Here is a 22,825-nt window from a genome sequence, read left to right as displayed (position 1 = left end):
CTGTCAATAGCTACTCCTTTTAAATAATTTGTATTTTAATCTAGTAGCTTAACTCCTGTCCAGTCTCCCAAGAAACCAAACCAGACAAATGAGATTTCATTATTTGCCCAAATGAATTTTTTCTAAGAAAATTTTGTCAGCCCAAACATGAATATTTTCCTCATTTAAAGCACTTCTGTAATTGTAAGTATATGACTAGAACCAATAATTGCGAAAATAAAGGCCGGGCAAGGAGGTGGTATATATATACAGTATAAAGGTTACTACTTCTAAAATGAATTATTCGGTGCATTATAGGCAAGATATCTTAGTTTCTGTTTCTCTAACTGCGCAACAAATGACCACTGATTAAATACATTCATCTGTGGAAAGCTATTGGTTAGAGCATTTTCTATCGAGCAGGCATTATTCCGTTCAGGTTTTCGCCTTAGGCTGGAAGGCTCCTCGGTGGAGTTACGGGGTGCTCTTTTTCGAAACTGGAAGCAAACTGAACAAAGTCATACTGTCACCTGTACGATGCCTAAAGCTCTTGCCAATCAGAGACGCAATCTTGCCTCATAAAATTTCATGGTCTTGTTCTGATATCTGTCAAACTAGTTTAGTCATAACAAAAACAACCACATTTTTCTTTAAAGTGACACGCAAAAATATAAAACAGACCAGCAGAAATAAGTTAAGTTTAATCGATAGTTATTGAAATAAAATTTTAGATTTAAAGTAGCAAACTATGCACTATTTCCATAAATATAACAAAACATTAGTTAATGGTAGGAAGGGCTAACTAAAATATAAGTAGACATAAAGTGCTCTGCATATTATAGAATAATAAATGTACTTTATCTCATATTTTACATACACCGATTTCCAAAAATTAAGGCAAAATCACAAAAACAGAGAACTCGTTGAAAAATGAGCCATTCTGTGGGTTTAAAGAAGAGTTGCCGAGTGAAACTTCTATATGCAAATTAGTGGCTCAGCAGTCGGAATGATGAGCATAAAATTGCGTATTTGAGAGCAAGCTGGAAAATTTCGCTGTGATATTAAGAAGTATAGAACAGCCAGTTCGTATCCAGACATCATTTTACCGAAGACCTGCGATGGAGAGTATTTGGAGACAAGAGGCAGGGCAAAGTCAGACAGAATTGGCCAGATGGCTAAATGTGAGTCGTTCTGTGGTTCATAAGCTTTAGCAACAACTTTTAACCACAGAGTAGGCATCCTTGAGGATCAGCCAAGGACAGAAAAACGCTACGACGAGCGTCGATGACCGATATTTGTTGTTATGCATATGAAAGAACAGAACCATAACACTCGACCCAACTTAGACCCTTCCTTGCTGTAGATACCAGAAAGTTGGTGTGAACCTCAACTGTGCGTAACAGGCTTCAAGAAGGAGGTCTATACGCGAGGCACGAGCCATTTTCCCATCGCTCACGTCACTTCACAGAAGAGAAGTTTTGAGGTGGGCACGTCTATGTTTGGGGTGGTATCTCTATGGGTAAACGCACATACCCCGATGTCTTTCCACGTTAAATGAACTGTGAATACTCTGCCCAATAGAGGGCTTATGGGCTGTCTTAAGCTGGGGCAATAGGTTATGATTTTCTGCTCTACGACGACAACGTTAGACCTCACAGGGCTTGCATCGTGGATGATTATCTTCATAAGCAAACAGTTTAGCGCATGATTAGGCCAGCTCTATCACTAGGCCTGAATACTATGGAGAATGCTTGGGATGCTTTAGGAAGACGTATAGATACTCTCAGTCCTCCTCTTTAGACCCTTACCACGCTTGCAAATGTTTTCAGGATTAATAGCTGTTACTTCATACAGAACTGAAAGACCGCATAACTGGCAGCATCGCTGTATATGCTCTATTGCTTCTATGGGAGAGAATACTTGGTTAAGGAAGTAAAATCTTATACGAAACAGCCACATCCGATTTGTTCGTTTTATTCATATGCTAATTTCTATAACATAATAATTGTCTTATAATTTCTTTTCATGTTATTTTATGTCATTTTATGTGTTGTAAATTGTGGGTCAGTTTCATTAAATTCTACATGTAACGTTTTGAGTAAATGTCATTTTTATGATTTTTCGTTAATCAGTGTATATAAGAGGTAAAGATAATAGTTAGCTATGTCAAATGTTTCAAAGAGGAAATGAATCATTTATGAGTCATTTATACTATGGTTTACTGCGTTATTTGGGAAGGCTAACGAGGATTTGTTTGTTTGTTTATTCAATCAATTATGAAAAAGCACATGATGGCTATTTACCTAACTAAAGCACTGATGTTATGGCGGACGTTTTAATACCTGCTAAGGAAGAGATGCTTTTGCGGCAGATTTTGATGCAAAAATATATTTGATTCATCATGAAAGACACTCTTTACATTAATCTTAATAGATGATTTATCATATAATTGTAAAATATTTCTGTCATGCAGTAGCTAACTAACCTAACCTTAGAAAACACGAGATTCGAAAAAGTGCTATAATATTTTGTTTAGAAAATATTTGGAGACTCCCTTATAATGGCAACTTCTAACATCCTGGAAATGTAGATTCAACCAAAATAGCTACCTTATTACAAAAGACCCTAGTTTCATTGGATATGACATTTTAATGGAGACATCGGCTTGTCTAGATATTAATAACGTAAAGGTGAATCTTGTCGTTGCCTCTAAAGTTTACAAAGAAGCGCGTGATTCTTCAACCCGTTCAGTTGCATTTGAAAATACTCAGAGTTGTTCCGTACAATCAGTGGAATCCTATACACTGATGATTCAATGAAGGACAGGGACATAGGCACTAGAGCTATTGTATACAGCAAGTGCTTTATAAAGCAATCGGTGTTAACACCACTGGTTTTGATAGTAAATTAGAAGCAGTTCACAAGGCCTTGTAACTGATCTCGTAGGACCTCTTTTTCCGAGGTCATCATCCTCTTAGGCTCTAGATCTGTCCTTCAGATTCTTGTCAATTTTGATAGAAAAATTATACAGAACTTTTGCATAGTTTTGATATAATACCTTAGCATATACTGTGCATATGTTACTGAATTGTTTTGTTGAAATTGCATTTGTAAAGTCATTAGTGGTCACGTGATGGGAAAATAACACCAGATCTGTCACATCGAATAATTGTAGTTAGCCAGTTTTTCTGTGCTCCCTCAGCCGTCAGTAAGAAAATAGAAACAAAGTGTCTCTTTTTTTATATCTTTTTGTTCTCACGGCTAAGAATGATAAGCATTTTCAAGAGTGAGGCCGTTTATGAGATTTCGTGAGACTTTCCCAAGAGCGGGATAAACTCCCGCTGAACATTAGAATATGCAAAGAATCAAAGTCGCACCTGTTGCTGGCAGGTACTATTGAAAGAAAACACTTCTGTTGTTGCTGTTGCTGATTAATGCTTATTTGTCTGACCTATAGTCAGCCCAAGCCCACGAAATTCCTCGTGGCAAGGAACGCAAGATACGGCTGTCATTGGCAATAACCTTGAGCACCATACAGGTGACCAGACGACTTAGCTCAGTTCCAACCGCCCCCCCCCCAGTTTTGATGGAGAACACCCCGGGTACACGTGTCCAAGGGTCTCCAACTCCTTCTTTCCCTACCACCAACCTTTCGAGAGGACGTTCTGATTGCAGCATATTTAGAGTGCCCTCATGCCGCATGGACACTATACATTTACAAACATCCATGCCTTCTCCGGGATTCGAACTCGGGACCTTCAGCACGTCAGTCAGCGACGCTAACCATTACACCGGTTGAGCGGCGAAAATATTTCTAAAATTAACTATTGAAGGACTGATTCATGATGAGCAAATAAAAATTCAAGAATAGAATGTCTTTTGTGGGTGGAGTAACTCAGCTATCCCTTGTGAGTACATCCGATTTAAGTAACGAATTGAAAAGGCAAAAAATGCTCATTTTCTGAATTGGTGGAACGTGAGGTATGGAATTGTCCCATTCTTTGTGCAAATTGTACAACGTTTTTCTTATTTTTCAAAATATATTTCAAAATTATTTTTTGTGAAGAACTTCAAGAACAGGTAAAAATTTATATTGCACAACACGACGAACATCGAAGAACAGAGTCAACGTTACCTTAATTTTTCGAATAAATTTAGCATGATATTTTGAACATTGCTTCAACATTTGATCACCATCGCTTAACTATCGACTTGTTTCTATACAAACAACGTGTGTCCATGTTCTCGACATGTAATACTGCGTTTACGAAGGAGTAGCTTTAATAAATATTTCTACGGTCACTTGAATACATTGATAATTTTGGGAAAAATTCATATTTTTGGAATAACATGAGGGAAAAAAATGACGCGAACGTAAAAAAACTTTCACAATTGTTGGTTATAATGTAAATGTTAAATTCAGTTCGTTCAAAGCCGTCCCTAATAATTAAAGAGCATTTCCTACGCACAAAATCTCTGACTTCAACAACGTTTTCTCATTAGTTGAAGTGGATGGTATATCAGACAGTGTATCATATTAAACGCATTCTGTGCCTTCCTTAAATTTCGTAATACCTGAGCACAAGCTTCTTCTTCGTCAGTTGCAAGTATGCAGATGATGAAGAAGATTGTATATTTTAATCTTCGAAATTTATCTTGTAATTTTTGAATATTGCGGTGATTCTTGTGACATTAACACCTCCAATATTTTTAATACTACTCAAAGATACAGTTTTTTAAAATAAGATATTGTCGTTAAAGGCTTTTCGCAAAATTTCAACTGTTTTTACAGCAGAAATAGATTGCTAAATCGAAGTTTAATAGATGTTGTTTGTATAATCATATTCAACATTTTAAGAAATTTTGAAAAGATGTTTATGTTTTAAATATTTCAAAGCATTAGTTTTCGAATATTTAAAGAAATAGGTATACCGTTTATTGCTGATGTTAATGAAAGTCGCAAGGACAATGAAAAAGCTTTCCAAGGAATCTTGCATTCGCGCAGTTTCAGTAAATTATTTCCGATACTTTTTAATCACAATAGTTGAATGTGGAAAAGCTACAAAAACTGATAAGGAATACCTCTGAACTCTGAATGCAAGGTAACTGTTATTTGCTTCACTCAGCAAAGAAGGGTACTCCTTCTAGGAACAAAGTATGCTTGTAATATTATTTATTCGAGAATCTCTTTAAATTCTTTGAAATGTACTTTATATTATTAACATTCAGTTCGTTAGCATTACTGTTTGATTTAGAAGCAGGATCTAACAATCACTTAAAATATAGGATTGCTAGCACTGAATTAAACACTTTTATTTTAAAATCCATAAAAATCACTGCACAGTAGACAAGAAAGGTAGAACAATTTTTAGTCGCCAAAATTCAATAAATTAATGCAGAAATTGTATGAAAGAGTTGTTTAGAATATTGATTCTCAATCAGTCAATCCAAAGGTGTAAAACTTGGAAGTCTAAGATGGTAAATTAAAAATGAGCATGTAAAAAGTTAAAAATCAAACTTTGAATATATCTACGTAGAGCTAAAAAATTCTCATCACAGACCCATTTATCTGAAAAATAAGAAAACTATGCGAATAAGTGAGTTAAAATTAATTAAATTTCTTACCCAAACATATAAAAAGATAAAGAATTAAACAAAGTGGTGAAAAAAAATTTTTTTTTTTCAGATTTGATATTACCCCCAAAGAGGCGATTGTTTCATTTACGTATATGTACACGCTTCGAGAGCATTTGTACTAAAGCCCCTTTGGACTTAAAATATTTAAAAACAGCATATCTTTAGAACTTCCAATAGAGAGTCTCGCGTGCAGGAGATAAAAACGTTTTATTCCGCTCAGTATGCTGTCACTGCTCAGTTTGAAATCTTTGAGTTTCTTTACAAAACCTCGTTAAAGTTTATAAGTTAAAATAGATAATAAAAACATACGAAATTCAAGATTCGATCTTCCAAGTGCCTATATTCAGTTGGAGGGCTACGTTATTCAAAATTTAATGACTCTAGGTATCGTTGTTTTTCCACAATCCGAGACGCATACATTCATTCATGCAGATTCTTCGTTATATAATTTCTTTAAATGGATTAAACAAAGTGGTAAAAAAAAAATTCAGATTTGATATTACCCCCACAGAGATGATTGTTTCATTTACATATATGTACACGTTTCGAGAGCATTTGTACTAAAGCCCAAAGGGGCTTTAGTACAAAGCGATAATATTTGGTGTCCACAGTTTTGGACATGATACAGCCGTTTAGAGTGAATCAACGCAAAAATTCCATTTCGAGACAAATATTCCTTCTGGGCTAACGCCCTTTTGGGTTAAAAATAAACCATCTTAAAATTAAACCAACTTAAGATATATGGAATTGATAGAAGTTGTTCAAATTCTATGCCAAATTAAGTTAAATTTTTTTCCTAAATTTTAACCCTTACATAATCAGTTTTTTTAAAGAATTCTCAACAAAGGTAACGTAACATTGACAACAGATTTTACCCTTTACATTCTATTTTATCTAATTTCTTTTAGGATTGTTGCGAATTTTATATTCATATTTTTAAATAAAATAATACGTTTCCAAAATATGGAAATATAAATAATTTTACTGAGAGAACCAAAGGTTTTGCAAAAATATATTGTACAAGCATGCAAAACGTAGCCTACACAATCAATAATTAACTGACTGTTTACTTATATTCAAAATAAATAGCTTTATATATTGATAGAGTTACATGATATATTAATGTATCTCAACATACAGGATCTGTCTCTAAAGCATCTGTAATAATGCATAATAATTCAAACATCCATTTAACAACACTGAATCATCAGAACAAATGTAAATTATTATATTTCTTGAAGTAAATTATTAATAGCCCAGTTTTAAACCCATGCTAAAGGTTTAATTTTAAGTTGGAAAAGTCGAAACTATACACTCCCACGCTTGCACATGCTTAATCTTGCGAAGAACGTATATCATGTAATTTACAAATTAAGTGATACATTTATGAATTTATCTATTTAAGAAAGATTTCAAAGTATTTTCAGTTTAGTTTACCAGCAAAAGAGGTAAAATAATTTCAGACCAAAACTAGCTAAACTTACCTCTTCCCTGGAAAATTTCTTTTCTTTTTTTTTTTTTTTGCGATTCCTCCGTAAATAGCTCAAAGAACCAAGGAAAAAAACAATACATTTATCATCTTCAAAAAAGTAAAAATAAACAACTCGTAAAACTCACTTAAAATACACGCGCTGCTACCAGCTAACGTTTTTAACAGGGGAGGGGGTTCAGTGAAATATAGCTTTTCGCAGCTTTTGGAAAGAGCGCCCGTCGGCGGTTGGGAATGTTAAGAGAATACCAAGAGGAGTAGGACAGGATCAGGAAACTAATGGAAGGATCAGCCACCAGAGGGCGCTTCGTAAACATTTTAAGAGCAATCATAGTGATTTATCTTTTTATGTTCGTCAACCGAAACAACATGAATTTGGTTTGGGTGGGAAGGAGCAGATGATTTGGGAAGAATAATGTCTGTTAATTTTGTTTTACATGTCTTAAGTAATATTTCAGTAAAGCATGGTTATGTGTATACACTTTCAACAACACATGCCTATAAAAATACAGATTTTTACTGAAAGGTATAACAAAATTACTTTTTTGAAAAGCATCGTTAAGGGTGACAGAAAATGCTGTTGGATAAAAAATAAGATCATATTTAATTGAAGTCGGTAGAATGGTTGAATGCTTTGTTGAAGCCAAATTTTGGGAAAGATAATTACTGTTATTATGAAACCAAGAATCTAAGTGAGAATGTGAATTTGTTCGCTCTGTGGAAAGGTTTCTTTCAAATGGAGAAAAAAATGGGTTTAAAAATTGGATTTTTACGCTTTTCAGATAAGAGAAATCACAGAATATGAGAAAGTGCGCAAACTCTTTTTAAATTGCCGATTATTAAAAGCTTCATGACCATTACGGCAAAAGATATCTGTTTTGTCTTTAATCTAAGAATTTACTTATTTGACGTATTTTAGTTAAATCAAATGTAAAAGAAACCACATTTTGAAGCCGAATCCTTATGTGTAGTAGTTATTTCTAGAATAACTGCTACACATAAGGATTCGCTTGTACAGAATATTAGAATTTTCAAAGAAGTAAAGGTTATTGCACTGAATTATTTAAACTGCGGAAAGTAAGCAGGGTCTAAAGCAGGGCTTCATAATTTTTTTTTTTCATTCGCTACCCCTTTTTACCACTGAGATTTTTTCCCGACCCCTAGACCCCATAATATTTACGAAAATTTTGTGGTATCACCATAAGCGTTGCGCAAATCCGACACACGCGTTAGTGAAATTGTCAATTTTTTCACTTGTACTAATATATATTATTGCAGTTTTAGGTCATTAACTTTAATTTCTAAATTTAAGACATAGAACAATGTGAAAATTTTAAATAAGTAACAGACGAAATGACAGCGTTACGTGCAAAGTAGGTAAAATGAACAGTTATATAAAAGAATGCGTCGAAACGTTTTCGTTTTCTATTTGCTTTATTGTCTTATTTTTATCTATTTTCATACACATTGTATAAAAATATTTGGTAACTGTAAAATTATTATAATAAGTTAAAGAAATATCAAAACTGCTAAAATTTTTGGAGACCTCCTGCTGCAGGTCCCGCGACCCCCATAGGGATCGCGACGCACCGTTTAAGAAACTCTGGTCTAAAGGTAGACATATCTTCGTGGAGAACGTTTTAAAGGAAAAGAACCTCTAGAGACATTAGATATTTTTTGGAAACAGGAGTCATGAAGAATGAGAAACGCCTTCGCCGGGGATCGAACCACGGCCCTCTGGGGTACACGCCCAGCATGCAGACCCCTACACCACGAAGGCACGCAAAGAAGGCGGGAGATATACCTTATATACTCCTCCCTTTTAAAGAGAGACTGGGGTTTTTACGGACCCAGTCACCAAATTGTGGGTGTGGAGAATCATCATCCACCACCCTTTTAGTTTGGGCGTCCCGGTAGAGATATTAGGTTATTTTTTAAAGCAGGGGTGATGAAAAATAAGCAACGCCTTCGCCGGGAATCGAACCACGGACCTCTGTAACAGCGCCACACCACGAAGGCATGCTAAGAACGCGGGAGAAATACCTTATATACTCTCCGTTTTAAAGGTCGACTGGAGTTTTAGGGAAACCAATCGCCAAAACCTAGTTGTGGAGAATCATTATCTACCACACTTTTAGTTCGAGCGCCATTGTAGAGACATTACGTATTTTTGTTGGAAGTAGGAGTCATGAAAAATGACATATTCCTTTGCCGGGAATCGAACCACGGACCTCTGGAATACGCGCCCTGCGTGCAGACCAAAACACAACGTAGGCACGCTAAGAAGGCGGGAGAAATACCTTATAAGCCGCTTTTTAGAAGTTTACTTTATTGCATATATCGTATTATTCTGAATAAATTTATACCTTTAATTAATTTTTCTAATAATTATTTATCAGGTTATTTTCTCTATTATTCTTCTCTATCTTATATCTATCTCTGTTATTCTTCTTTTAAAGGAAATCTTCTCTTCTTGGTTTTTTCGATTTAAATGTCCGGAGTCAGCTAAGTTGTTCATGTTTTAAAATCGCGCCGTAGTCATCATAACTCTATAAAACTTTGTGCAAAGCCTTATTTTTTTATACACTCCTTATCTTTCCAGATTAATTTTTGGAAACATTTTAAACTCTTGTCGGAACCCAATTTATGCTCGAAAGCAGAGCCCCAAAGAATTTTGTAATTATAATGCACAGAAATTTCGTTTCGAAACAAACAGCTTAAGCAAAATAATTGCTGAAATAGTAGCTGTAAATGAAGCAGTCGGAGCATATAATGAAGAAAGGAAGAGAAAACTGCAAATTATGCAAAATGCGGATTTTCGGAAACGATAGCATTTTTCAGAAGCAGCAAAATGATGCAATTTGTAATTGAAGCAGGAAAAATTGCTACAGAAGTTAATTGGGCTGTTCGAAGAAACAGACATTTACATACTTGGACGTTAGAAGCGAGAAAAGAATATAAAGGAGATTAAAAGTCGAAAATTTCTAATTGCATATTTTTAAAACAATTTCGATGAAGAATTTAAAAACGAGCAAATGATTTGGAAAAAAACATTTCTGCGAACAGCTTATTATTTAAAATGAGAAATATCGTCTGCTACTTTTAAATTTACTCTTATTTCAGAATATCGCATATAAGCAAACTGTGTATTGAAGGATATGTTTTCCTTTAATACATTTATAGAGTCATTTCGTTTTTTTGAATCGGGAAACATGGAAAATAAACAACACCCTCGCCTGGACTCAAACCTGGACTTCTCGAATACGAACCGAGTAAGATACCGCTACACCACGAAGTCATGCAGAAAGGAGAAAGAAATTACCTTACATAGGTAGGTAGGTAGGTTACGGAGAACTGGAAGGCCTGGTGTCTAGTAGAGGTAAACAGGCATGTATTCCACGTCCTCCTCTAACTACAGCAAAAGCTCCCTGGAGCCACACGAGGCTGCATCAGGAGATTTTTGAGGTTGTCAAAGGGAAGTACATGGCCTTACAAGGGCATTAGTAGGATTGTATTACAGATTGAAGAGGCAAGCTGTGGTGTTACAGAGGGTAGGTAGTTAAACAAAAAATACAATAAGACGTACACATGAAAACACAAAGCAAATAATACACAAAGCGCAAAATTCAGAAACAAAATAATACACATAAAACAGGTACTTACACATAATTACTTACAAAGAGTTCGTGAAGGCTGGAGCACATAGTTAGTGTTGGGCAATTCTGTTGTATATAAATACAGGTACATCTTGAATGATGAATGATGAGTTCGTGAATACTCATGTGTGCAGAAGAGTGCAGTTAGATTGCGTAAGGCGTTGATTATTGTAGCGTCACTAAGAGCATATAAAAAAATTGGTAAAAAGAACACGAGGATGCAGTAGCACTAATGTTTGGGCACCCTGAGGCACACTGCATCGTGAGGCGCACAAGCGTTTACTAACACTGCACAAGAAGATGCTTGTTCACATGCTATTGAAGGGATCACGCATATATCATAAGCAGGAGGATCCTCTCACTAAGGAGATGTTATGTATTTTCGAATTATTAGTATTGCCACTTTAATCTGTTGGGAGCTTAAACGCACAGTTGTTGTGACGACCAGATACATTAAAATCTATTGAACTAGTCTTAGAGCTTATCATCAGTACACCAGAGTGTGGAGGCCGAAGTCTACTAACCGACTTATTTTAGCACGGTTGGCAAAGGTCTGTGCCCAATGCCGCGATGGTATTAATGATGCTGGAGATCGAATTAACTGCTCCTTTACGCTTTACATGAACCGTTGATAGGCGTTGCTATTATTTGTAGGTAGCGAAAGATGGTTGCAGCCGTCAAAGGATATTCAAATACGTAATGGTCTGCTGACCCATCTGATCCGCAGATACAGATATCGGTATTTGAGATGCCATGGCAATTGTAATAAGTTGGAAAACGTATATACTCTCCCTTTTAAAGGGCAATTAATGCACCCAATTGGCAAATCCTGGTGGTGAAGAATTATCATCCACCATCTTTTAGTTCGGGCACCAATGTAGACACATTAGAATTTTTTCTAAGCAAGAAAGGTGAAAAATGAGCAAAGCCCTCACTAGGACTCGAACCCTGAACCTCTGGATTACGCGGCGAGTGTGCTACCGTTATGCCACGAAAGCATGCAGAAAGGAGCGAGAAAATACTTTAAACACGAAAAAAAAAAAAGAAAAAAGAAAAAAAGAAAAAAAAAAAAAAGAAAAGGAAAAGTTATACAAGAATTGCGTATGTAACTGTAAAGACCGCTGGCGTTTCATTTACGTGCCTTTTGTCTCTTGAAAAGACCACTTTCTAAGCGGAAACCCACCACAATTGATGGACTCTGCAAAGTATTAGAAGAGGAATGAAAATTACTGAAAATTAATGAAAACCTTTCTATCATGGAAATCGTGAAGCAGGCTTTAAATTTTGAGAATTAATTACACGACCTCGAAGAGGTTCTAAAAATGTGTAAACACCTTCTGTAAATATGTTTCTGTGAAAGGTATATAAAAAATTTACATAAATCGTAAATAAATGTTAAATATTTTGCATATTGCATCAGTTAAACGTGACAGTCCGCTAGCGAAACCTCTTATTTTGACCTTCACTTTGTTTCGAAGGTCAAGTGCGAAAAATTTCGTCAAAATCGGAATAAAGTGTGCAGCAACATACTTTTCATATAGTCGAGTTTTTTGATTAAATTTCAAACATAAATATCTTACATTTTGCGGAGTGGCAACAGAAAACTTTTAAATGGCTGAGGTTTTAATCAAAAGTTCGTTAAATTAATGTAAAATTTTTATTTTTTATATGCATATAAACAGTGCCACTCCCTGAGGAGGGTTTATCGTATGGGTTATCTGGCGAAATTTTACGAAGTCCATTTCCTCTTGCTTTGAAGGTCAAGTGAGCCAAATTTCGTCAAGATCGGAACAGAACTCCAGATTTGTATCAAAGAAAACAATGGACCTACTTTATTTATGCTGATTTTTGGCCATAGTTTTCTTTCGTAAGTTTCAAGGTATAGTCTCTAGAACGTAAGTATATGGCAATTAATGTGAAAAAGCGTACACTATTAAAAACAATAACCATTGCGCTGTTGTATTTTATTATAAATATCTCACTGAAAATTATGTAAAGCAACAAAAGCAGACTTTGAACTTCTAAAATTCAGTAAGTTTTGTCTACATTGTATAATGGGTACAATATATACTCTACTGTTAATAATACGAGGGCGATAAGGCAGATTATTAGCAATTTTTTTCATTTGATGTAGTTTCTGAGTTTATGAATGGATTGATATCAACTTGATTTGAAAAACTGTTCCTTTTAGTATGGAAATAAAAACTGTGTTTTGGAAATTTTGATTCCGTAGATAAATTAAGGAATAAATCTTGTAATCTAAAATGTTCATATTAGAGTTTAATACACCTGAGAGGGATTTTATCATTAAAGAAATAAAAATAATTTTACAGAATATTAAATTTTTTTCTTAAATAATAAAAGAATCATGTCAGTGAAACTTACATGAAATACACGAGTAATGTGTATCTTAATCAATCATTAACATCTTAGGTTTTCTCAGGATAACAACTCGTTTCAGTGCAAGCAAAGGAAATTCTGTTCCACTTTTCTTCCCATTTTTAGCAGTTGCCTAAAAGATTAAGAAAGCCTTCGATCTTGCTGTTGCCATGGGTGGTTCAGTGACTACATCTGGAGTCCGAAAGTTTTGTTACGATTGTGTACAGAGACAAAAAAAGAGGCATGCATGTTCCGTCTTAATGGAAGTTTCATAATTACCATTACATTTTATTTTCCTGCAGGCTGTAATGTACATAAGAAGTAGAATTAGAATAGGCGTGTTAAACTATGTTAGAAATTATTTTATTCTGCCCATTGCCAGTGCAAATGTAATTGGTTTTTAGAAATTTATTTCTGAACGCTGATCAGGAAGGGAATTTTATAATGGAAGATTTTAATTCATCGACTATCTAACTTTCCTCTTGTGTTTCTGATATTCATTCAGAGTGAACAAAAGCGTTAATTGAAAAAAATATCCTTTGACGTGTTTATAAATACGGAATTCTAATTTCAAATCTCTAACACTGAATATTAAGTAAAAACGGATAACCAACTTTGCTTCCTTGGACGGATCTAATCGTCCAAATTTCGCAATTACAGTAGTGGACAAAATTGTGGATACTTTTGGAAATTTTTATGTTTTTGAACTTTGTATGCTTATAGAAAATGTTACGTCTCGCAAAATGCAAACTTGTATATATCATTTTAAAGAGAATTTATCATTAAATTCAATACAAAACACAAAATTCAATTATTTCCAATACAAAAAAGTTATACGTACTTTAATATAAATAAAAAACACAGTTATGAAGTGGTTTGTAATGTCTAGCTTTCCTGGCCAATCACTGTTCTTGTTCTGAGAACCAATCACATGTTAGTAACTTCCAGTAGAAGATGACATCATGTTTACACTTGAAACAATTCATTATTTTGCTTTGTTCTGTAGAAGGAGGACCTGTTTCTTATATACTGCAATTACAAGTAGGAATTTTTGTAAAAAAAATTAATATTTAGTCAAGAAGCAATGAAATAAAATAAAAGAGTAGATTGGACACCTAGAAAGAGATGTAATATTATTGTGTTACGTGAAAGTGGTCTTTCCTATGCTAAAATTGCAAGACAGGTGGGTGGTTCAGTGACTACATCTGGAGTCCGAAAGTTTTGTTTACGATATCAGGAGACAAATTCAATAAAACAACAAAGAAGGAAAAGGCCGAAAGGCCGAAAAAGCTGCACCACATCTATTGATGACAGAAGAATAAAAACACTATGTCTCCAAGATAGAAAAATGTCATCAGCGGCCATCAAAAGTGATCTGAATGATGCTGGTGTTTCTGTCAGTTCAAGAACAATCAGGAGAAGATTAACAGATGTTGGACTGAGAAGTAGAATTACACGAAAAAAGGCCTTATCTTAATTTTCAGCAACGAAAAAAAAAAAACACTACAGTGGGCAAAGGAACACATTAATTGGAAAGATGATCAGTGGTCACAAGTTATATGGAGTGATGAAACTAAGATATCATTATTCGGTAGTGATGGGCGAAAATATGTAAGATGTAGAATAGGAGAAGAGCTACATCCTGACTGCATTCAAGCAACTGTGAAGAACCCAGTTAGTGTTATGATTTGGTCATGCATGTCAGCAGATGGTATTGGTCGCCTTCATGTCATCGATGGAACACTGAATGCCAGAAAATACATTGACACTATTCTAGAACCAAAACTTCAACCTTCCATCAGAGATCTTTTTACCAACAATGCTTCGTTTTTTTTTTTTTTTTTTTTTTTTTTTTTCCAGCAGGATTCTGCTCCTTGCCACACGGCCAAAATATCAAAAAAGTGGTTTCGTACAAAGAGCATTAAATTGTTTTCATGGCCAGGAAACAGTCCTGACCTCAATCCTATCGAAAACTTGTGGCACCGTTTGAAAACTCTTGTCCGAATGAGGCGCCCATCAAATAAAAGGGAACTAATTGAGGCTATAATTGTTTCCTGGCATCATGTAATAACGAAAGAAGAGCTTAAATTTCATGTCAGTTCAATGAAACGTCGATGTGTAACTGTAATCAAAAATAAAGGGTACCCTACTAAGTACTGATTACTCACTGCAATCATCACTATCTAATGTATATCGATGACTATTATCGTTTAACATTTTGTTTATTGCAAATAATTGAATTTTGTGTTTTGTATTGAATTCAGTAGTAAATTCTCTTTAAAATGATATATACAAGTTTGCATTTTGTGAAACGTAACGTTTTCTGTAAGCATACAAAGTTCAAAAACATAAAAATTTCCAAAAGTGTCCCCCATTTTGGCCACCACTATATTTTCTTGATACCCACGTCAGTTGAAAGGTTAAGTTCATTTACTTGAATTCAGCAAGTTTGTGAAAGGGAAGAGATTTCTTAAGACTTTTTTTAAAGAAAACTGACTCATATTCACATCACACAGGGGGGAAGCCACGAAACTTCCATATTAGTTAGCCAGTTTGCTGGGATTTGAGCCTTAATCATCCAGTGTTCAGCGATTTTAACTCTTGGCTACTAGTGAAGCAGACTGAACATAAACCAATAACATTTTACGTAATCTTCAAAGAGATGCACATCCATATTTAATAAATAGCATGCATAAAAATACCTGAAACTCGCATTTACCCTGTTATCTTTTGTGAACTACATCCAACAGACCAGATCGACAGTTCTGAACAGATTTATAAGGTATTTCTCTCACCTTCTTAGCTTGCCTTCATGGTATAGTTGTCAGCAAGCTCGACGCATATTCGAGAGGTCCGTGGTTCGAGTCCCGACGAGGGCATTGCTCGTTTTTCATGTATCCTGCTTCGAAATAACCTAATGTCTCTACAGGTTAATTCTAATAAGACCCCTTCTTCAGGCGTTTGTCTGGCGTTTCTCAAAGATTTTCATTGCTTATAAAAATATAGCTTAGTCTTAAGCTGTAGTTTTCTGCTCTTGATCAATGTACGTTAAGAAAGCATTTACCATCAAAGATCGAAGAAACTGCTTAATTTAATTTAAAATAATAATTGATGACAAGATTGTTTATGTTTATTCCCCTGCAGTAAACGGTATTGTTGTGCAACTTGGAAAGTTAATGCACTCGCTGTGATTGGCCAATACCATCATTTAGCCTTCTCATTATTCAGAATGTGTAATTCGGTAATAATCTTCTCATCATTCAGAATGTATAATTAGATCAAGATTCTTCTAACTACAACTGAATTTCACCCATGAGAATGGATAAATTCCGTCTCTTTATATGGAGAACACTTCTCCTACCACCAAGACTCTCAAGAGAACTTTCGACTCACCAGTATTTTAAGTGTCTCCATGCCACCCAGACAGTATACATTTACAAACATCCGAGCCTTCTCCGATATTCGAGCTCGGTCACAACGATATGACCGCCAACAGCGCTAACCACTATAACAACACGTTAGCCTCTGAGAATATATAGAAAAATCCTCTGAAGGGGAATGTGACATATTCAAAAAAGAAATACTTTTATAGTAGACTGAAATTTAGACTGACATTAGGTAACGCAAGCGTATAATAAATGGCAGTTTTTTACCACTGATAAACCGGCTTAAGAGTTTCTGTAGAAAATATTAACGGTTTTAGAAATTTTATGAAAATAACCTATTAGTATGAAGTGAATATCAGTTATCATACGAAAAAACGCTTTTTTTCGTTATTTCAATTTTAATATTATAATATCAGCTTAGCATGTGCTAACTCATATCTATCTCAGTTGTCCATCATAAATCAATGTTTCAGAAGGTAATCACGGTAGAGCGTATTTAAAGTAACTAAACTAAAAGTTCAGTAGACGTTACAATGTAACTAATCCCTATTTGCATACGAAGAAAAAAAAAAAATAAAACAATAAAAAAAATCTCAATGGTTTCAGATTTTAAATTACGTCGAAAGGAGCGTTTTTGAACATTTTGTGTGTTACCTTTATTTATTAAATATCATGTTCTACGCAATTAAAAACCGTAAAATTCAGTTCATGAGCAAAATAATTTTAATTCATATCGCAAAATAATTTTAAAATGGACATATCTATAGAATTTCCGATACTCAGATCCTTGAGTTTGTCAATCAAAAATCCGTTAAAGTTCTACAAAATATGAAATCGATAATAAAACAAATTCCAAATTCAAATTAAAGCTTCCACATGCCCAGATTATATAGAAGATTACATTATTCAAATCTCGATGGCTCTAGGCACCGTTGTTTTATAACAATGCGAGAAACATACATGCATTTATGCAGATTCTTCATTATTTCATTTCCTTAAATATAATACACGGTGATAATATTTGATGACAACAATTTGAAAAGTGAAACAACGCTTGTAGTGAATCAATGCAAAACGCCAAAACGAAATTAATAGTCTTTTTGGGCAAATTGCCTCTTTGGAGTAGTGAAAGGTCAGTAGCAGTAAAAATGACTTAAATACTTCTAACCCTTTTGTGTAAAAATTATCTTTTCAATGTTAATTAATTGTTCAAAAGATGTCATCGAATATACAATATAAAATATTGTTTCGAAATGTCCAGGCGCAATAAGATAGCTTTCCCGCAAAGCACTTTTAGGGTGGCCATAAAATGGTAAAAAAAGGCAGAATTGCCACATTTGGCGAGAAATGGCCGATTTGGCGATAAAATTGGCGATATGCCATGGAAGGATGGAGAACCTTCTGGAACGACTTACCGGTTTAGCCCAGAAAGTTCTCGAACACAAGCCGAAAGTTACATAAGCCTTGCTAGTCCGCAGTCAGTTAGTATGTGTGCCTCGTCCAGAGGGCGAGTTAGCGTCTCGAGTTAGTCAGTCCGTGCGGAGTCAATCGAGTTGACAGCCGAGCAGCGAGTGCCGAGTGAGTCGTCGAGTGCATTGAAACAGTCTCTTCGTATATCGCGGTTAGTGCATCGTCGAGAGAGCATGTTAAGGTCTGGGAACGGCTGATCCGAAGAGTCGGGAGCTGTGCTCTGTGTGTCGTCGAGTGCATCGCGATTTGCTGCGTGGAGAGTCTCGAGAAATAATTGCCGTATATTCCGGCGTGTAATGTGAACTAATACAAAATATAAGTTCGAAATTTGCGGGTGCATGTTATAAGTCGTACATAAAAATGATAGATTTAAAGTTAAGGAAAAGATGAGCATAAAAAAATTATATTTCTACATGTACTTAAATGGTACTTGTTTAAAAGAAATGACATTCCTTAGGGACTTAAAATATTGCTTTATCTGATAACATGAAAAGTTCTTCATATTCGTCTTCCATTATATCTTCAGGTACATCATCGAATTCTGTTTCAGATTTACCATTACTGTTATTCTGATCCATAAATAAGTAATCCTCTTCCATTTCATCGAGTTTATTACATATACTACATTTTTAATGACTTATAAGGTATTTTCCCCGCTTTCTTAGCATGCCTTCGTCGTGTAGTGGTCTGTACGCTGGGCGCGTATTCCAGAGGTTCGTGGTTCGATTCCCGGCCAAGGCAGTGCTCATTTTTCATCTCTCCTGCTTCCAAAATACCTCTAATGACTCTACAGACACTTTTGAATTATAACGTTTTAATTTCATTCCACGCTTTTATTACCCACTCAAACACTATTTCTAGACTTGCATAACGCTTTTAACCTTTTTATCTTTCTTTGCCTTAAATTCTCTCTTCAAGATCAAGGCTTTAAATCACTCTAGAAAAAGAAAACATTTAACCGAATTCTTTCATGTCGGAAGTGTATGCTAAACTCAAATGTAATCAATTCAGTTCTTACCTCCATTTCTCGAAATACTAGAATAACATTGTTGTGCACATCTTCATTAGATACAGCGAACTGTCTTTTCAGAATTATTTATCCCTCACAGACATATTTTCCCTTTATCGCTTTGTCAATTCAATATACCATTGTACGAAAGCCTGGAAAAAATCTTCGAATGAATGCCTTCAAAAGATAAGAGCATCGCAAGTGTATTTTTCAGGTTTCTTTGTAAAGAAACGGATGCGCGTTATAAGGCGAATGTACACTGAGCAAAAAAAATTCGACTATATTTCCCGTTCTACTGGGCCGATTAACGAAATTCAACTTGTGTTTTTCATGCCTCCAATGCGCGACTTAGGATATTATTACATTTATATATAGCATGGTTCTAATATAGGTTTTTTGACACAAAATCGGACTTTATCTGAAATCATATACCAATTTTTTTTTCCATATTTCAATTTTACGACTCAAATTATGCCAAATTACCAAGTTTTGTAAAAGTCACAGAAGTAGTTTTTAAGAAATTAGTTCTCAAAATTTTAGCTACTCAATGTTAATTGAGTTTGGAACATATTTATTAATCTTTCTTTTTTTATGAAACTTATTTGATCCCTCTTTTCACATTTAGGTTCATTCCAAATAAAATTCACCCATTTTTCATGATTTATTTTAAAAATTTGTGTTTTTAAATAATTTTTATAAATTTTTCAAAAGCATTTTTGAATTATATTCTATAAAAATTTAACCATCATCTTAATGTAGACGTATTTCTAAGCATACTTGCAAAAAATTACATTTTTTTATTCAAAATTTTTGAAGATATACGTGGATTTATGTATTGGAGCATTTTGAAATTTGGCATATTTTTTAAACCAATAAAACATCAAATCTGGTTGCTTGACACTTTGCTAGAATTATTTGAAAGTAAGAACGAAGTGAATTTTTTTCAGCTCATGCACAATCTAAAAAAGTAGGAACGAGATGCCCTTTACACTTGAGGAAAATTGGACATAAAAAGTCCGATTTTGTGTTAAAATACCTTTGTTAGAAAAATATATATATTAGATTTATATCTTAATAATCTATAAAAAACTTAAAATCCGTCCTCACAAATATAATAACAGATTTGATAATCTATATGCATACCAAAATTTCATAAGACTCCGGTCAAATTTAGGTTCTTTGCCAATAGTTCCAAAAGTTATCAAAAGGAACTAGACTATCTCTTTGCACAAAAACTTCAGCTCATACGTGACCTCATTAATAATTATGATTTTAAAGATCTACGTTGCAACTGGATGATTTCAAATAACGAACATATTCTAATAACCTTAAATACACTTAAAATAGAACATATCCACTGCTACGACTTTGAAAACCTCTATACTACTTTGCCACTTGAAGAAATTTATAAAAGTTTACTTGCTCTTCCTGAATTATTTCCCCAATTTTCTACAATATTAAATGCTGAAAAATGGCAACTTTTTCTTTCATGCGTACTTTTCGATAATTATATTCAATTCAATAACAACATATTTAAACAAATGCAGGGAATTCCTTATGGGGGAACATTTTTCATGTGCTGTCTGTGAATTTTTCCTTTTTACAAAAGAATTGACTTTTATACGTTCACTCAAAAAGGAAGATCATAAATTTTACCAACACATCTTTCGATATATTGATGATGTAATAGCCTTCAACAACTTCAACAAGATTGAAAATGCTAATATCTACCCTTCACGCCTAAAACTTAATACTACAAATACCGTTCAACATGATATAGTCTACCTTGATTTGCATATTATAGATTACAATTTTTTGAAAGTCTATGATAAACGAAAAGAATTCAACTTTTCAACACTTAAATTAACCAACTGGAATTCCAATATTTCTAAAAGAGTCATCCTCAATACAATTTACTCACAGCTGCTTAGAATTAAAAGAATCTACAATACAACAGAACACCTTCAAGAAGAAGTACTATACTTTGTTACATTATTGAAAAATAACCTAATTCCTCAAAAAGTAATTAAACATACAATAAAAAAAGCTGGCATGAACCTTAGCATTTTTTAGATTTTTTGAATTAGATAATGAAGTTTTATGCTTAAAGCCCTATGGGACGGTATAAAGTGGATGGCTGATTCTGAAGATCTAATGCATAAATGCACAAATAACCCCTGTCACTATGTCTATTTTTCCTCTTAAAATTTGACACATTACTTTTAATTGTATTTTTAAATAGATTTTAAACATTTGCTGGCTAATTCTATTTTGTTATTAACTTATGGGCTATTTTGTTTCTGGCAGCTTGAACGTCCTCTAGCTTGAAGAATTACGACTTCAATTAACAAATTTCTATTTTTCTCTATTTCTGCTACTTTAGTGGCCATTTTAGGTAATATTTAATTGAATTAGCCATTTTCTCTTTCACCCAGTCCAATTTTCTACAAACTACTAAGACAAGACGCCATTTTGAAACTTTTCCGCTTTTTCAACACATTTTACCCCCCTTTGCAATGAGCCAGGTTTTTTGCCAACGGTCAGTCACTTTACATTGGCTATTTCCCAGTGACGTTATTCCCCCCTTACTACGTCATCCAGCGAGTTGAAAAGTAATAAGTACGCTCGGGATTTGCCCACCTTTTTCGAATTTCCTCATTGACCAAAGAAGACGGCAATGAAAAAGGTCAGTTTTTAATAATATTTTTTCTCTAAAAATTTTTTTTCTAGGTCTTGGCAAGACCCTTGCTTCAATTCGTCTATTTTATTATCTTTTCCGTTTTAAATTTAATATAATTCCCTTTTACAAAGTATTAACTCTTTAAGCTTGCAGGTCCATCCATTTGTATATTTTGACTAATAGCATATCGCTATTTATTTTTTTTCTGTACATCGGCATTTCCTTTCCATTATTAATTTATTATCCTTTTTACGACTTAATGTGTTAATTTAAGCGGACGCGTCGGGAAATTGGAAGAGAGAATTGAGACAAAAGTTTTTGACATAGTTTATTTAATTCATTGAAAAATGTGTCGTGTACAGTTTCAATTGTCTGTTTCGGCGAAACGCGTGATGAAGTTAGCTTAGTTCGAAATTCATTAAAAAAAATATTTCCCCTGACGTGTCATAATTAACTTCGATTTGAGCTAATCAACCATTTACCGTTTCTTAATTTTATTTTTAACTCGATTAATTAGTTAGTACTTTTACTATGTTTTAAATATACTTAATTAGTTTAGCATATAGCTTACTATTATTGTTGATCTTTATTTGTAAATAATCAAATGTTGTATTTTTCTCTTTTAACACAATTCATTGCAACTAAGTTTGCTTATGTTAACGTTTTCACGGAACCACAGTATTTTAGCAACTTTTTAGCGTGCGTACTAAAATTTATCTTCTAATATATATATATATATATATATATATTAAATCGCGCTTTCGAGACATAAAAAAGCAATTTGAACTTCGTCAATCGACCCAATAGAAAGGGAGATATAGAGGTATCCTCTTTTTTTTTTCGCAGTGTACGTAAAAACTTTAAAAAAAAAAAAAAAAAAAAAAGAGATTGAAATACGGAATTTTATATACAAAGTTTTAAAACGTTCTGCAGTAGCACCTAATAAGTTAATTATACGAGATTTAGCTATTAAAATTAAAAGTTGATTAAACTTATAACTACAAACATATAATACACTACTTGTAGTTCTATAATTAATCAGATGAATAATTTATGAGTTTAGATCCTTAACTGAATTTGGGATATCTTTATAGTCTGTTTCTTTTAATCACATCACTAGCGTTAATGGTTATAAAATGG

The 22,825-nt window shown here is 34.0% G+C and overlaps 1 protein-coding gene and 1 long non-coding RNA gene across 2 annotated transcripts in view; one reads left to right on the top strand and one right to left on the bottom strand.

Moving 5' to 3' along the window:
• LOC118196637 (uncharacterized) overlaps positions 1-7,326 on the bottom strand; it is a 189,498-nt gene extending 182,172 nt beyond the window's left edge. Inside the window, exon 1 of the long non-coding RNA XR_004759446.2 lies at positions 7,101-7,326. This is a non-coding gene — a long non-coding RNA (uncharacterized LOC118196637). The remainder of the gene's footprint in view (positions 1-7,100) is intronic.
• The window catches only part of LOC146998329 (uncharacterized), a 353,123-nt gene that overhangs the window by 271,088 nt on the left and 59,210 nt on the right, over positions 1-22,825 (top strand). The window lies entirely within an intron of this gene.

The sequence above is a fragment of the Stegodyphus dumicola genome, chromosome 3 (assembly GCF_044657685.1).
Source record: "Stegodyphus dumicola isolate Sdum_Otavi_A_Nest chromosome 3, ASM4465768v1".
Taxonomy (NCBI): Eukaryota; Metazoa; Arthropoda; class Arachnida; order Araneae; family Eresidae; genus Stegodyphus; species Stegodyphus dumicola.
This window is presented reverse-complemented; position numbering and strand designations above follow the sequence as displayed.